Source organism: Taudactylus pleione, unplaced genomic scaffold (genome assembly GCF_031769625.1).
Source record: "Taudactylus pleione unplaced genomic scaffold, aTauple2 ptg000250l, whole genome shotgun sequence".
Taxonomy (NCBI): domain Eukaryota; kingdom Metazoa; phylum Chordata; class Amphibia; order Anura; family Myobatrachidae; genus Taudactylus; species Taudactylus pleione.
The window spans coordinates 7601443-7619603 of NW_028284652.1; the positions used below are offsets into that span (position 1 = coordinate 7601443).

At 42.0% G+C, this 18161-nt stretch overlaps 2 protein-coding genes across 6 annotated transcripts in view; one reads left to right on the forward strand and one right to left on the reverse strand.

Annotated features, from left to right (window-relative positions):
* The window catches only part of MACROD1 (mono-ADP ribosylhydrolase 1), an 802331-nt gene that overhangs the window by 220584 nt on the left and 563586 nt on the right, over window positions 1-18161 (reverse strand). The gene's annotated exons all lie outside the window — the stretch shown is intronic.
* FLRT1 (fibronectin leucine rich transmembrane protein 1) overlaps window positions 1-18161 on the forward strand; it is a 209353-nt gene that overhangs the window by 68982 nt on the left and 122210 nt on the right. The window lies entirely within an intron of this gene.

Sequence of the window (18161 nt, forward strand, 5' to 3'; positions counted from 1 at the left end):
CTCCTAGGCCTGTCAAACCCACCTTTAGAATACTGTGCCCGTTTGTTACCTATGAAGCTACAAGAACTTTCATTCACTTTCTCATCGTTTCCCACCTTGACTACTGCAGCATTTTGCTATCTGGTATTGCTCTCATCCAGGGCCGGTGCTAGGGTGTTGCCCCCCTACAAACTATAAATTTGCGCCTTTATATAGTTACCATTCACACACTTCTAACACAGGAGCAGATGGCTTCATTGGTAAAGTGCCTGACTACAAAGTGTGGGTGATAGGGTCTAATCCCAGGTGTGACTGTATTTTAAATTAAGGAGAATGTGAAGTAGCTTCATATGGTTAGAATTCCCAGACACCCATTGTAGTAGCAAATGGCTCCATTGGCAAGGTGACTAACTGCCAAGCATGAGGTGATAGGTTCGAATCCCAGGTATGACTATTTTAAGTTAATAAGAATGTGAAGTAGCTTCATATAGTTTTATACAGAATTCTCAGCTATTCGCGGGATTAATATTTAACATTCGTCTGAATGTACTAAAAATCACATGCAGGGAGAGGGGACCCATCCCTGCGATTTGTAAATAAATGAGATGATCGCAAAATCAGGCTACCCTAGGACAACACCACCTGGAGATCGCATTATCCTATTGGGGTCAAGCTCCGGAATGAAACCTATGGGGCTGCAGCTGCTGTCGGAAATGGAGAGACACATATCTGATATCTGTTGCAGTCCCTCCATGGTACATTCAGGGGATACATTTTGGGGATACTTAATATTTGCAGATATCTCCTGAAAACAGGTGTTTTAGGGGAACATCACGCAGATATTACTTGATAAATGGGCCCCTAATACAGAACTGGCCAATCAATTCAATCCACCACTTTTGAATATCAGCAAAGGGAGTGTGTGAGCAAGAGGGATTGGTCTCTATCTCACCCACTCCATGGTTTTCAGCAAGGGCTGAGAGAGGAGCATTGGAGCCAAGGAGAAAATCAGACATTGCGTCCCACCCCCACGGTTCTGGCTAGGGGTGGGGGACATTAGTAACATCTTTTGTGTATGTGGTAGTTCAAGTTTAAGGTTTTTGACTGTTATTAATTAATTCATCACACACAGGAATACTGTATTTATCTAACACTCATCTGTGTACTTGACTGTATCATCGATTTTATTTTTTACATATTATCTCTCTCCCATGGATCACCTTATCGATGAACTCGTTCACTATGCAGAGGAAAAGAAATACTATATTCATTTGTTCATACTCTGCCTAATATATACAGATGGTTACCTTCTTTCCATGCATAAGAAGAACTTATTATAAGGAATTCTGATAGTAGCACATTTAGGAGGAAATGAAGCTCTTATATGAGGAGCTATAAAGAAAATATATCTATAGCGATTACAAGATCAGTCAGTGAAAGTATTATAGAGAAGGAAGAAAATGTATTTGGGGAGGTTGGCTTGGTGGGAGGCTAAATGAGCAGGCAATGAGCAATGATTTGAAAGCACGTGTGTGTATATGTATTGTATATCTATCATGCAGACAAAGGACCCGGCTGATCCCCCCCTTGACCTCTGTGATTCATTACACTCCCACAAGGCTGACTGTGTCCCGTGAAATAGCGCCTTGACTCATTACTCCACCTACGTCTGCTCCGTGCAGAGTTATGGGGAGCATCCTGGAGAGACAGCACGAGATGGTGGAGAGAAGGCCATTAATGTTAATGCAGATGTCGATAGTGAAGAACAAGCATCCCCTCCTTGCACTAGGAGATCAATACATCTATAGAAAGGGGAAGGGTTAGGAAAGGGATTATCTGTGCTTGATAAGGAGCACTTTAACAAGATAGAAAATAGAGTTTTCGTACTAAGTAGCCCAAAATAGCACAATTAGACAATTATTGACTCTGTAACCCACAATTCATTGTTAATTCAACAAAGTACAATAATCTCTAACACATGCAAAATGATATACTAAGGGCTCTATTCAGCAATGGAATGTTTACTTAAATAATACGGAAAGAATTGTTTACGAATTTTGACGTATTTTCACTATTCAGCAAAGGGTTAACGGAGAAGATAACGCAATCATTTTCTATCTATTAATACCCATCTCGCAGAGCATCGCACTGTAGGGAGCAAGCCATTGCTCTCCACAGTGCTTTAACGCTATTTGGCTATTCAGCAAGCAAGCCAACGTTTGTTAAAATAGTTGAAAAATCTTTACTTTCTATAACGCCATCACAGAATGATGTACTGTTATATGAAGAAAATCCTCAATTATACAGAAAACTTCTCCTTCCCTGCAGTGTGGCCACTGGCAAGTGTATGTCCAGCTCCAACTTCTCAAAAGTGTTTTAATAGATTAAAATGTGTACAAAGGCTTATAGTAGTTTGTATACATTTATATTTATTCTTTTTTATATATATATTAAATGTATATATAAAATGCATATATACATTTTATATTTAAAAGCATATAACTATACAGCTAATATAAAGCCTTTGTACACATTTTAATCAATTTAGATACTTTTGAGAGGTTGGAGCTGGACATACACTTGTCGGTCGCTACACTGCAGGAAGAGGAGACTATTCTCAAGGTGCATACACACATAACGATTTAGTTAACGAACGATTTTAGTAAAAGATTTTCTACCTTGGAAAAATGAACTAAAATCCTTTACTAAAGTTGTTCATTTACTATGTTCATTTAAATGTAATGAACGATTTTTATGAACTACAAACGATTTTTGCATATTAACTTAATGAAAATCGTTGAGTTGACAAGTCTGACTGAACTACAAACGTGAACGCTCATGAACAATAATCGTTCATCGTTTGACTCAGAAAGTGAACGATTTTTTCAAACGATTATCGTTAAACGATATCGTTTAACGATAATCGTTCAAAAAATCGTTGTGTGTGTATGCACCTTCAATGTTAAGTAAGTGCATGACCAACTAGAAGTTGGAGCATGCACAGAACAAGAAAAGGACTATTTTGTTTTCGGACTTCCGCAAATAATGACTTCAGGATCTTCACAGGGACAGTGTGTTATTGCAACCGCTGTCCCAGCGAAGTTTATTGCTGAATAGCAGGGAAAAAATATTATATAATAAAAATTATCGTGTCACTGTTGCCTGAAAATATTCGGGACAACATCGGCACTAATACTAAATAGAGCCCTAAAACAGTAGGATTCATAGTAATATATTGTAGATAGGATTGTAAATGCTTCAGAACAACTTTCACTCTCTACTTCAGTAGGGAACTGTTACTTATTATATTGCGGTCTGGAGACAAACAGATGTATTTATCAAAGGGAGATAATCCCTCTCTCCGGTGGAAACTCCTGCTTCTCCTTATGAGTTAAAAGGTTACCATCAGAGAGCTGGCGGTAAACATGATGGTGAAACTATTTGTCAGTTATTCCAGTAAAAGCTTAACCCTGCTCTGAATAGATTAAGGATAGACGCAATCTTAATTTTGGAATGCAGACAAAGTGTTTAATTTCTTTTATGTATTTTTTATAATGAAACTGGGACTGTAAGATCGAGGAAAAGCTAGAACTGCATTGGCAGAGATCTCCAGGATTGGCTGGCGTAATGGTAAAAGTACTCTGGTCAATAGTGGCGATAAGAGGTTTTCTTTCACTGCAAAAAGCATTGATAGAAAACCAGCGTTATCGCCACTTAATAGTTTATTATAGACCAAAGGGGAGAAGGGTGCAGAGCATAAAGTTATGCTTTATGGATTCTGTGTCTCAGTAGCTGTCTTATGAGCAGGGTCGGACTGGCCCACAGGTGTACATGGGAGATCCCTTCTGGGCCCCACCCCTACTCTTGGGGTCACTATCTTGGTGGAGCAGGATACTGGATGAACTTGGGTGCTTGGCAGTGGCGGCACCGGGGTCAGGGACAACTGGTGTGCTAAATAGCACCCCCACGTGTGCTGCGGGAAGGGGTGTGGCCTTGCAGAAGGCCATTTCCTAAATTCAGAGGGCATGGCTTCACTGGAAGTCCCCATTTACATCACTCCAGGGGCTTGCCTATCATTCCCGGAGATGTTGGGCTGCAGCCGGAGACTGTGCCTGCACTGCCAGCTCCTCTCCATAGACAGGAGCTGGGTTCTGCACGATAATGTCACATTGCAGCACCCGGCTCCCTGTCACGGCGGGAGAGTCGGCATTTTGGTGTCATCCCCTGGTAGGGTGACACACTGGTGGGGTCCTCACCACCTTCACCCCAATTGTGACGCCTCTGGTGCTTGGTTTGTTTCTAAGGAAACCACACAAAGATTAGTCCTCCTGTCAATCAAAGAGGGTGGTCCTGACACACCTCTGTCCCCTCCTTTAAAAAGAGACCCTGTTCTTTGCATGCCCTCTCTAATGATTGGCCAATTCCCTCTGTGGTGGCTGGCCACTCCCCTTAAGCTTGGGCCCCAACCACTCCCTGTTGGGACCTTTATGCCCCAATTCGGCTCTGCTTGTCTATTTTTTATACACCTGGTAATTGTTAAGTGGATATATTTAAGCACTAAAGGCTGGTTACCCACTAGTGCTGAGTTTGAGGCCCATAACGCAAGTACTAACTGTGGGTGTAAATGAATATAAATGCTATGTGTCTGTGAAGGAATGGGATTGAAATGCCGGCGGCTGTTTAGTGAATGCCCGACAGGATGAAGATCCCGACAAAGGCAGGTAAGTACCCTAACCTCCCCTGTCCCACCCCCAACCCTCCCTTAGTGGTGTCTAACCCTAACCTCTCCCCCCCAGTGCCTAACCCTAATCTCCCCCCGGGGGTGCCGAACCTTAACCCCCCTTACCGCTCCCTAAACCTAACCCTCCCTGGGGGTGCCTAACCCTCTCCCCCTGGGGGTGCCTAACCTCCCCCCCCAAACCTAACCCCGCTAGACTCCCTAATCCTAATCCCCCCCCCCTGCTGCTAACGATAGGGCTCGGTATTTTGACGCCTATCATAAATCCCCAGCCGGCATTCCGCTGTAGGGACTGTTACCCGGCAGTCGCCGGTCACATGACTACATCCCATCTGTGAATATAGTGCTTACCTACTCTTCAAAAAGCATTTCAGGGAGATTGTGAAAGCAACAAATATGAGAGCGGCGTTACAGTGGGCGTGTACTGCTACATCTGAGAGGTGTGTCATGAAATGGACTTACATCTAAATGCAAATGAGCCCAAAAGCTGTTAGTAAGATCTGTTTATTGATGAAAACACACTGATAGTTTTCAGAAAATACATTTAGCCATAGGGATCATTATGCCTTATATCCAATGCAGGGAAATTATACTAATGATCCCATTTGAATGTATATATCTCTGTTTTATTGTTTTTTTCAATATAACAGCTACATAATGGGGGTAAGGTGCAATCAGGGAGATTGCTGGACTCTTCAGCGAGACAGCAAGATTGCTGCTATTTCAGGGAGTCTCCCTGACAATGAGGGAGAGTTGGCAAGTATGATATAGGGCCTTATTAGCGTGCACTGCTGAACGCAGATTCCAGACGATCGAGAATCTGCTCAGGCATGTGCAGAATGGGTCTGTGATCCCACACGCAGACTGGCAGCAGACTGTCATTTATTGACAGTCTGCTGCCGTTTGTGGACGGGGAGGGGCCGGCGATGGCCTCCGTTTCAGGAAAGCATGTCGCCGCCGTTGGGTGGGAGGGAAAAGACCAGGATCTCCATCGGCTGACGGAGATATTCTGGCCTCTTCCTATCATCTGTGGCGGCCGGCTTGTGTGACATCATGGGTCACCTTAGTCACCTTCCCGCAGAGTATCCGTTGCTGCGCTGCACAACGCAGGTCGGATAAGTAATGCACAGGAGGCGTGGTGCCTCCTGTGCATTACCATATCTGCAAGGATCGCAATTGCAAAGCTGCCTGCGTGCATACATCATATATCTATAGCCTGTGTGCATACATCATATATTTATAGCCTGTGTGCAGCTTTGCAATTGCGATCCTTGCTGAATCAGGCCCTTATTTCATATGTGATTTACATGCAGTATAGCCATGATAGATATGACATGGACATGTTTGCATGCGTTTACCTATGTGTCCAGACATATACGACATGGAGCTTTCCCACTGATTCAAAATCTCATTCTATTCAGTTGGGTACCTAGCTTGTAGGAATCCCATTTAATTGAATGGTCTTTTGAAAGAAATAGCAGAAACTATGCTGGTAAATAAACAAATAGGTGCTAGCGCTGTACAGTCTGGGCTAGTTCTGACTAACAGAGGGACAATCCTGCTAAACCAGGACCAGGCTAGACAGGATGCGCTAGTCACATTATTACAGGGAACCCCACAGTGTGTACAATCCTCCTGTTATGGTGTGAGCCAGCGTGGTCCGGCAGTGGTTCCAAAATGTTCTTGGATCACTCAAGATCGATGTCGATCATTAGGGGCAAACACATATAACATGCCTCCATACTGCAAATCAATAAACCCAATACGAAGTCCTACAAGATTATGTAGTGGATTCACCTTGTATAGGGTATGATGTAAGCCTTGGACATTTATTTTTAAAAACCAATGTCTGTCGGTTTGTAGAATTAGTGGAGCTGTGTTCTGGTCCTTAGATTTAAAAACTAATTTGCAAAAATCCATTAACCACATATAAAAAAATTTATTGGTCTGTTTTGGTGTAATCTAATTACATCAAAAAAGACATACAATGAATTCCACAATGGAAAAATATATAAAAGAATTACAATTCTAAAAAATAAAACTTCAAATTCGATAAAAATATACTAAAAAAATTAAAGACCAGCCTGAAAAAGCAGATGTAGGCTCTGTGAAACGCATTGTTAGGTAACCACTCATTGGTTGTCTCTACTATTTCATTTTTGTTGTATATTTTTATCTTATTTTATGTTTTATTATTTTTTAGAACTGTAATTCTTTTATAGGGTTAGGCTATGGAAAGGTAGGTTAGGGATAGGCTGCAGGAGGGGACATTTAGGGTTAGGGACTGGGGGGGTGGGTTAGGCTACGGGAGGGGAAGGTTAAGGTTAGGCTACAGGAAGGTAGGTTAGGCTATGGGAGGGGAGGTTAGGGTTGGGCTGCAGGAGGGGAAGGTCAGGGATAGACACTGGGGGAGGGTACAGTTAGGTTACAGTAGGGTTAGGCTGTGGGAGGGACGGTTAGGGCTAGGCACTGGGGGGTGGGTTAGGGTTAGGCTACGGACAAAGAGGTTAGGATTAGGCAGCGAGAGGTGAGGGTTATGGTTAGTTGCATATGGAAGATGCATCCAAGTCTGTATAACCGATACATATTCATCCTTTTTTTTGCGTGCATATGTGCTGCAAGGTAATGCATGTTGTCCTCATAATATTGTACTGGCATGTTACACTACATGAACCCATTAGTGGAATTGAATACAATATTCTGCCATAGACATAAATTGACTACTTCATATGCATTGACATGATCTGCCCGTAACGAAATGGAAATAGCAGCATCCAAAAAGACATGTTGTGAGGAAGCCACACACAGACACATGTGCAATAGGAATGGTCATATTTTAACAAGAGGTCACATGCTTTGCACTTGCTTTAAACAATGCAAGTCAAATCCAGCGCTTAAATGACAGTGTGTAAACGGCCTTCGGCTGGTTACTCTACAAGGGTGACGCTAAAATAATTGTGGCTTTAAAAGCAGATTGACTTTCTATGTACAAAATAATACACTGAGTACTGCGGCTATGTAAATAAATGAGTTGCCTGCAGGAGCTCATGTATAGTGATTTGGGTGCCTCTGGGAGAAAGCACTATATCAATAAAATTCTGATCATTATTTTGTATTCTATACGAATAGCAAAGAAGTCTCCTGCAAAGGAACCGTCAATCTCTGCAAGCTGTGCAATCTCATCAACACAAACCTAGTTGCCTATGAATAATTTCTGACCCCTGACAATGGATAAGTCTGCTGTCTAAGCTATGAATTCTGGAAATGGAAGTGTTAAAGACAGAACTCATTATGACAGATGCATTCCGCAGGGTTACATTGAATTATCGATTTCCCGTGAATACCAGTATAGATTATTCGGGAACAAACTACATTTAACTGTTTCACTTCTGTCTAGACAGTATACAATCTAACAACTGTATGAGCCTGTAAACATGACACGTAGAAGTATTTTACCTTTATAATAATTGCCTATCCACTAGCATTCCATAGAGTGACTTTACTGACTTCTATTTAAACCACTTGCATCTGGCTACTGCAACAACGCACTCAGAGCCGCGCAAAAGAATCCCCATCCAAATTGGCCACATGTCAGTGGACATATGCAATGAGAAGCGGCCATCTGGCACACAACACACGTCCGAGTCACTTCCAGCATCACAGGGACTTGTTAAGAAAATAGAGGTAATATTCAGATCACATATACCGATGTCTCAACAAGATCACTTATCGGGCGTCTCAGTCAATATTGCTGCAACTGCACATTACTGCAGAATTACATCTCCATTTGCAATCTGAAAAACAAATGGTAAAAACTGGCAGCGGGGTCATGTTAATCATTTAAGGGGAGGCAGGGGCAGAAATACAGGAGAGAATGGAAGGCGGTTGCCTCCGGGCGCCAGACCTGAAGGGGACACACTGATCTCCTACATTTACTCCAAGTTCTGCTCTATGTGCCCCACACCGTACTTTCCTACCTTTGAAAAAGCTTTTCAGGAAGATTATGAAAGCAACACCAATGAGTGCGCATTACAGTACGGCTACATCTGAGAGGCGTGTCATACAATTGGCTTACATCCAAATGTAAACAAGCCCAAAAGCAGTTAGTAAGATCTATTTGTTGATTAAAACATACTAATTAGAAATGGGCATTGGTGATGTAACCATCAATGGTTACAATCGATGGTAAAATAGCAAGTAGCCATCTATTGTTGCAAACTATTCAATGGGCGACCATCGATAGTTTCACAAATCGATGGTCATCCCTGTCTTTTGACTGACTGGCAATCAGAAAGTGGGGGCAGGGCTTCACGGGTGCCGGGGGGCGGAGCTATGCTCCAAGTCCCAGCACCTTGTAAAAAACAAAACAAAACAAAAAATTCAGTTATTATACTTAGATATCGATGGAGAGAAACCATCTGGTTCTCCCCCATCGATGGCAAAAGCATTCTACATCGGCCATAAACCATCGATTATTATTACTCATCGATGTTCGATGGCCATCCCTAACACTAATACTTTTCAGAAAATGCATTGGGATAATTGTGCCTTATAACCAATGCAGGGAAATAGTACTAATGATCCCATTTGAATGTGTTCATCTGTTTGTTTTTTTTATACAACAGCAATATAATGAGGGTAAGGTGCAATCAGGGAGATTGCTAGACTCTTCAGGGAGACAGGGAGATTGCTACTAAGTCAGGGGGTTTCCCTGACAATGAGGGAAAATTGGCAAATATGCCCCAGAGTAGAAATAAGCAGGGAGTCCAGGGGCATGTGCTGCGGTCCGCCCTCTCCCAGGGACCCCAACCTGGAGTTCTGTCTCTAGGGACTGATCTCCAGCAAGGAAATGGCGCCAATGCACATAAAAGGGGCCAAGCAGAGGCTGGCGTGCATAACCCCTCCCTCCTTTGTTAGTTCTCCCCCCTCACACATGCGGCACCTGCTGCTTATGCTGTTGCTAAGAAAACATCAAATAATAAAAAAGAAAAACCCTGATCAGCAACAGGTAGTGTTTGTGTGCCGGGTGTTGGCAGTTAATTGGGGGAAGAGTATGTGTCCGGGTGCTACTGCTGGAATGTCGGTAGTGAATACAACAGGGAGGAGTGTGTGTGTTCGAGTGCTGCTGGGGTGCTAGTAGTCAATGCAGAGGGGTGGGAAGAGTGTTTCTGGGTGCTGTTGTACTGTACTGTTGGCAGTGAATGCTGGGGGTAGAGTGTGTGTTTCTATGTTTCTAGAGTGTTAGCAGTGAATGCTGAGGTGATATATTTTGAGAGGCCAGAGATGGATATAATTTCTTGGATCCCTTTTGGTCAGGCTTGAATTTGAAAATGTAATATCATAATTACCGCTGCAGTCAGCATTTTACTTGGTTGCACACATTAGAAGTATTAGCCTATAAGCTTTTAGTAAAACAATGGTGCAAGTAAGGGTTATTTGCTTAAAACCAACATTCTTGTACAAAAGTACAACTTTTTAAACTTACAAATTTATTTATTTAGTTTTTCAAAGGCACTATTTTGGTTGCTGAATACCAAATTAAAACTAACCTGCAATCCGCACAAGACAAGTTGAAGGTCCTTTAGACCGAACCATAGGAGAACATTTGTCAATGGTTAAAAAAACTTTTATATTTATCAGTTGGCTTATCTTTTTCTGTTCCATTGGTCATATGTGAATGGCTAGCCAAATCATGATAACCTGACACAGAGCCGTAACTAGACTTTTTGGTGTCCTGTGTCAGAGAGAGCATTGGTGCTCCCCCCCCATTTTTTAAATAGGGACATAAGATAGTGCACCTGAAAAAATAGCCATGGCCTCATGGGGAAGGGCCGGGGAAGAGATAGGTGAGGCCAGGAGATGCTGGGGATAAAAGAAGAGGAAGCTACAAGTGAGAATGATAATAAACAGGAAAAGTGACAGGCCCAAATAGCACCCCCTGCCCTGTGGTGCCTCTGTGCCATGGCACTGGTTGCCCTACCCTACGGTAGGGCATGAGAGTGGTAAGAGAAACTGTAAGCTAACCCTTGTGGCTCTGGGCCAGTGTCCCTGAGGTGGCAGAGTATCACTGTGCTGCCACAGTAATGCTGGCCATACATGGGATGATTGATCACACAATTTGGGCAGTTTCTACAGGTTGGACAGACCAATCATTTGAATATAGTTGCATTTTGAGTCTTCTGCGTCCCCGATGCGCTTCCCCGCCGTCATCTAGTTGGATCGCAGATCAGATGGTTTTGCAGAGAGATCTCAACTGATCGTGTACGAATTGACACACATTATGTGATGATATTGATCAAATCATATGGTCTTATGTGAAATAGTTGCATTTAAATACAAATTGTCCTGTATCTGAAGGGAAGAACTTTCATGGGAAATCGTACAACTGATCTGACCAACTTTTGAATCTCACGTGTATGGCCACCTTAAGATTGAATTGACTCCCACCTCCAAGACTTCTCCCTTGTTCTATAAGACTCTACCCTACTATATATATATATATATATATATATATATATAGTAAGACTATAAGACTCTACCTTACTATATATATATATATATATATATATATATATATATATATATAAAGGGCTGTTGCTTTAAGGTGGATTTTCTAAAGTAAAATCTACAAATCTAACATACAGTTTAGGTGCAGTGTATCTGTGTATATACACAATGCAGGCAGCCACATTGCAGATTGATCATGACAAAGGTCTCTATCACTTTACTAGAAACAAGTTACATCACTGAGGCACAAAATTGATGTAGCCATTTCACCTTTGTAACTTGTTGCAGTAGAATAAGAAATAACTTTCTAGGACAGATGAACACTGGCACCAGTAGGTACAAGTAATACATCTTTTATTTTTAAATGGGTGAAATAGCAATAAAAGACGAAGAGGGGCACATTCAACTAATCACGGTGCTTACCATGTGCAGATAGCCTCCAGCTTTACCGTCCGGAGCTATTCAGTTATATGCTGATTTTCCTCTCGTGGTAAACCTGTAGCTTATGCCCCGGAGCTATGGGTTAAGAGGAAAAAGCCCTACTTACTGCATATTTATGTTCGCACCTCAGGGGGGTGTACAGAAATTTGCGGTAACTTCAGCCTGCGAGCTGCAATTGAACAGTCCCAGGCACTGCTACCAGCCCGCAGTAAGCACCACTTCTAATTGAATCTGCCCCAGAATGTGCAATTTTTTTAGATTCTTGCCTCAATTTTTCAACCCCTGCCATATTGATGTCCTAGTGGGTGGGTAGGCTGTATTCTCAAACCAATTGGTTCAGCACACAATATTGTGTGTTGGACGGGACCAATGCAAATAATGTCTGTCTCGGTTGTGTGCACATAAAGTATATTAGTGGGCAAAATGTCCCTTGCAAAAATAAACAATAAATAAAGGTCACACTGAGTAGTCAGAATTGTATCTGCAGTTATTATATTACAGGTTACACACTCGTGACTGAGGGACTGCCTGTTACTGAGTAATAGGTGAGAGATATGGTTTCAGTGACTGTGCTTTTGGGAAAAGCTAAGTGAAGTGTTTATCACATCAGTTTCAGTTCTTATGGCCACAGCATGTTTGTCTTCACATTCTATGACAAAGCCACCAGGGGAGGACTGGCAAGCGTTTGGTCTAAAGGGTACAAACGCCTAAGTGTCCCTCTTGTTGTAATTACCCATGTCCCACCAAGAATTCTGATCAAAATGACAACAGAAGGGAATATACTATAGCTGTATTCATTATTTCTTTCTTTCTGGAATTGGTTGGCCCCTTCAAGAATATTTTGAAGGACCTGCAGGGTCACACATGAGCGTCAAGTTCAGAAAACATTCAATTTACAGTCAGGTGCATAAATATTGGGACATTGACAGAATTTTCATATTTTGGCCTCTATTCACCACCACAATGGCTTTGAAATGAAACAAACAAGATGTGCTTTAACTGCAGACTTTCAGATTTAATTTGAGGGTAATTACAAATCAGGTGAACGGTGTAGGAATTACAACGGTTTCTATATGTGCCTCCCACTTTTTAAGGGGCCAAAACAGGACAAACTAAACAATCCTAAATCTAACTTTCACTTTTTAATACTTTGTTGCATTCGGGCAATATTATATGCTCATATTCAGTCAAATGTTTCAGAACTCATTGGACGGCGCTTCACAGTGCAGATGGACAATGACCCGAAGCATACTGCAAAAGCAACCAAAGAGTTTTTTAAGGCTAAAAAGTGGAATGTTATGCAATGGCCAAGTCAATCCCCTGACCTGAATCCGATTGAGCATGCATTTCACTTGATGAAGACAAAACTGAAGGGAAAATGCCCCAAGAACAAGCAGGAATTGAAGACATTTGCAGTAGAGGTCTGGCAGAGCATCATCAGGGATGAAACCCAGCGTCTGGTGATGTCTATGGGTTCCAGACTTCAGGCTGTAATTGCCTGCAAAGGATTTGCAACAAAGTATTAAAAAGTGAAAGTTAGATTTAGGATTGTTTAGTTTGTCCTGTTTTGGCCCCTTAAAAAGTGGGAGGCACATATAGAAACCGTTGTAATTCCTACACCGTTCACCTGATTTGGATGTAATTACCCTCAAATTAAATCTGAAAGTCTGCAGTTAAAGCACATCTTGTTTGTTTCATTTCAAAGCCATTGTGGTGGTGAATAGAGGCCAAAATATATAAATTCTGTCAATGTCCCAATATTTATGCACCTGACTGTATGTCTCTCCCTGAATGTGTCCACCCACAGCTCGTCTAGACTGTAAGCTCTTGTGAGCAGGGCCTTCTCTCTCTGTAGTCTCAACATAATTACGAGATATGTGAATAACTATGTTATTATTTAAATAAAGTTGTGAAACTGTATATATTGTTCTGTTTTATCACCCATGTACTATGTATATTTGCTCTATGTTCCATCCTCTGGGTACTGCACTACTGAACCCTTGTTTCACCTTATAAAGATAATAATAATTCCTTTGGCCTATTTGTATGTAGCAATAACATACTAAAGATTTGGGCATTTATTTTTTGTATCATTCCTATTGTCTTATTTATATGGCATAACAGTACTGTAGAAGAGATTTAGCAGTGCAGTATTCCTCATACTGTATATCATTATGATGCTAATTCTTCATAATCCATACTTGCCTATTCTCCAAGAATGTCCAGGAGTCTCACAAATTTTGGAGAGTTCTTCCAGACCCACGAGAGCAGGGCATCCCACCAGGTTGTGCCTTAAGGATCTGGGGCTTGCCACAAATCCGGCCATCATGACGCCACTGCCTGATGCCATGAATTGTGGCACTGCACCGCAGGGGCGCGGCTACTGCTATGCAAATTGCATTGCCACACCCACTGCACTTGCCATTTGGAGGGAGTGGGGAGGTCCCTAACGTAGGTAAGCAGGCAATTATTGTGTAATCGCAATGCTGAACACCAAACTTCTAGCACTGTATATACACATAGATTGCACAATGAAGGTTGTATATGACATAGCAGCCATAGCTGGGAAGCCTTACTTTAAATTATATGACATTTATCTGTGTGTTTTGCCTCATGTTGTTTACTTCTGGGCTTCTGAATATAAGTGTTTAGTTTTTAATATATCCTTTCGGTAAGTGGGAAAAGAAACAATTCTACGTTTCTACAGTTTTAAAAAGCAAATGATGGGAACAAGTGTTTAGCATCACAAAGAGTATAATATATGATATTGAATTTCCTTATGGCTTGTTACTAGTAAGATAAACATTTTTAAATATGAGACTAAGAAGTAATTCAATATGCATATTTTGAATGCCTTACCATTAATTTCTCAAAGTTTTCTTGTTCCCTACACAAAGTAGAGGCATCCATTTTGTGGGGTTATCCAATATTCATGAGACTGCCTGAAGCCAAGGGGGACGAGAGGAGTAAGGAGTTGGCATTGGTGAAATGGAGCCAGTTTATGGGAGAGGGTGTCTGCTTAGATCAATAGCTTCTTATTTGTCCATGTGGTCACAAACCCTCCGAAGCTGTGCATTCAGCATAGGCTTTAGCTGAAGTTGGACACACAATCCACCTTGTTTTTCTCAGGGAGTTTTGTTAAGACTAGCTTAGAGGGGTGGCAGTGTGGCCCAATAATCAGCTGTACTTTGATCTGAGGTTCTCTGCGGCTCTGAATAAAGAAAATCACTTCTCTAGTATACAGCGACAACTCTAATAAAGTCACATCACCACCAAATGTATTCCTAACGGTGGGTACATAGTAGAACGATATTGGTCTGATTTGAGGTTTCCAGGCAAATCGTAATGACAAATCTGATTGCGCGCTCCAACAGTCGCATGCGATATCTTCTGGTTGGCTGTGCTGCATGGTCAATCAGACGGTATCATGTACGATGCCATGCTGTCGAATGCAGCATGGCATCCTACATCGCGCCATCACCCCCCCCTGCATCATACGAATGTGTATCCACTTGCCGTTGCAGGGTCCATTTCCCCTGTCGGATCGGCCAGTTACATATCGTTCAAATGTGTAGTCGGCTTTAGGTACTGGTTCCGGAGTGATAGACTGCGTCTCTTGAATATGGCTTCATACCACATAATGACTGCTAGTGTCTGCAGGTGATAGGCACATTTTATATATGCAAAGGAAACTGTTTATGCACAGGTTACACATACATGTCCACCACACTTTGGGGATTGCTGGATTGTGTATATATATAATAAACAATGCGTTTCGGCTATGTTGGACTTTTGGCACTATGAATCCCATTCACTAACAATGTGATCGTTCACTGAAATACCGCTAGAGACCGGTTTATTTTCTCTTTCTTTTATTTATAAAGTGACTTACTAAACTTATAAGCCTTACAGTTAGGATCAGAAAATTTAATAGGCAGGATGTAAGCCACACTATCAATAATACAAAACAACAGTGGTAAAACAAGCTCTCATTATACGTGCCTGGCATTAGAATACATGGCAAAATAAAGGAAAAAATGCCACATAAATGTAGCAATGGGATTCCATCAATGTGGTCAGTCTGAGTCCATTAATTTGTTTCATGCTGGGGATTTTCTTATTTTCAGTTGGCTACAAAAACGACTAAAGTTTATAACAAAAAAAAAAAAGGTTTATATTTGTAAGATCAGGAAGGTAGACGTGACTGTAGATGTGACAGTATACGTGACAGTAGACGTGACAGTAGATGATTTTGCATACTAATGGAGCTCTTCCGTCACACTATACATGACACAACTTATTGTGTAAATTAAATACAGTGAATGTGATTGGACAGTGGATTGTTTGAGGATCATGGACTCAGGGTCTGATTCAGACCCAGCCGCTATTTGTGGCCGCTTGCTGGCTAAAAGGGGCCGGCTATTTAAATCATGTGCTCGCACTGTGTAGCGTAAAGCCGCCCACTAAGTAATAGTGAGCGGCCGCACTATGCTCTCGCACCTGTATAAAGATGCCCCTTTGCCACTCGCAACACACGTAATTTCCGGCAGTTGTAGGATTAATCGGGAACATCGAGAGCCATTGGAGCTGCTCGCAGCGCTTGTGGTAGCCTTTCCCACCACAACATTGCGAGCAGTTCTGGCTAAAATACAACCCAGTCACGTGTGTAATGACACTACTTTGCTAATTATGCACACCCATTAAATGCCGTTCTGACAGTCGGGCACGCCTGCGTTCGCACATCCACACCCCCGTTTACAAGCACCTTCCCCTGTTACCACCCACAAATGGCACTATCTGTCACTCAAATTAGCGGCCCGACAGCAGGCTACGAGCGAGCACTTTCCCATCGCAATGACTGGTTCGCGCACACGCATTGCGACTCATGCGCTTGCGCAGATGGGAAAAGTCGCTCAATGCGAGCGAGCGCAGCATAGCGTCCGGGTCTGAAACAGGTCCTCAATGTTTTTTTTATATAATTAATTGTATTTTTACCATAGTTTTTATTGAATTAATATACCGCAGATTTAACCTAGTACTCCCATTACTTCTACTCTCTCTCTTTTCCCTGTACTCTCATTAGTAAGAGGACTAATGTAGTCTCAGATGGATCTTGGCCAGCAGCATCTTCAAATTTTGTTAAATACTCTCTGGAATACTGGATGTGGTAAATTGCTCACTATTTGAATGATTATTATCTAGGATTAATCATATGTATATGGCCATGAATATACTGCTGTTAATGTCTATTATGCAATAACTTATTCTGAATGAGGGCATTTTTACATATGTTGAAACAGACGGCTGTTCACTTCACATGAGAGAAGTGGGTATAGCGATTATTTCACGCTTATATGGGTGGAGTCAAATAGGGTTGTAAAATCTGCATTTTGTGAGGTTTAATATTTATTAACCTCGCTTGTGTATATATTATATGTATTATTATGTTTTATTATTATTATCTTGTGTTATGCATACTTGCTTACTTTTGAAAAAGCATTTCAGGGAGATTGTGAAAGCAGCACCTATGAGTGCGGCGGTAAAGTGGGCGTGTACTGCTACATCTGAGAGGTGTGTCACAAATTTACTTACATCCAAATGTAAACGATCCCCAAAGCAGTTAGTAAGATCTACTTGTTGATGAAAACACACTGATACTTTGTGCCTTATAACTAGGGATGTGCAGGCTCGGATAGGTTCGAATTTGCACGCCGAGTTCGGATTTTTTCCCTCCAAAAATCGGGTCTCAGAAAAAGGCAAAACATAATTTTTCATGGACAAACATCATCATTCCTGGACAAAAGTCCATGGAAGATGATATTTGTCCATGAAAGATGACGATTTGTCTCTTTCTGAGACCTGATTTTTGGAGGGAAAAATCCGAACTCGGCGTGCAAATTCGAACCTATCCGAGCCTGCACATCACAACCAATGCAGGGACATTATACTAATGATCCCCTTGGAATGTATCTATCTCTGGTTTTCTTTTTTATATAACTGCTTCATAATGGGGCATGATCATACTTGCCAACCGCTAAGTTTTTCTCTCGGGGAGAAGAAGCAGGTGGGCAGTGTTGGGGGCGGGGCTGGATTGTTCGCGTCATTAAGCCCCGGCACCTCGCAGTAATTTGCCATGGACGCTGCATATTTAATTAGGGGGCAGGGACAAATTACGCGATTCTCATAGAGACGTGTCATTAGGTCCCACCCCCTACTCATGGACCCGCTGATCCCCGGGAATACGGGAGAAGTGCCTACTCTTGCGGAGCTGCAGGGGGGTTACTCAAAATATCAGGAGCCTCCCGTAGGTCCCAGAAGGGTAGGCAAGAATGAGTAAGGTGCAATCAGGGAGATTGCTGGACTCACCAGGGAGATTGCTACTATTTCAGGGAGTCTCCCCAACAATCAGGGAGAGTTGGCAGGTATGGTGTTGTGTGAGTCAGGATTACCTAGAAACATAAGTTTTAACCGTTTAACAATAAGAGATGTCGTGAAC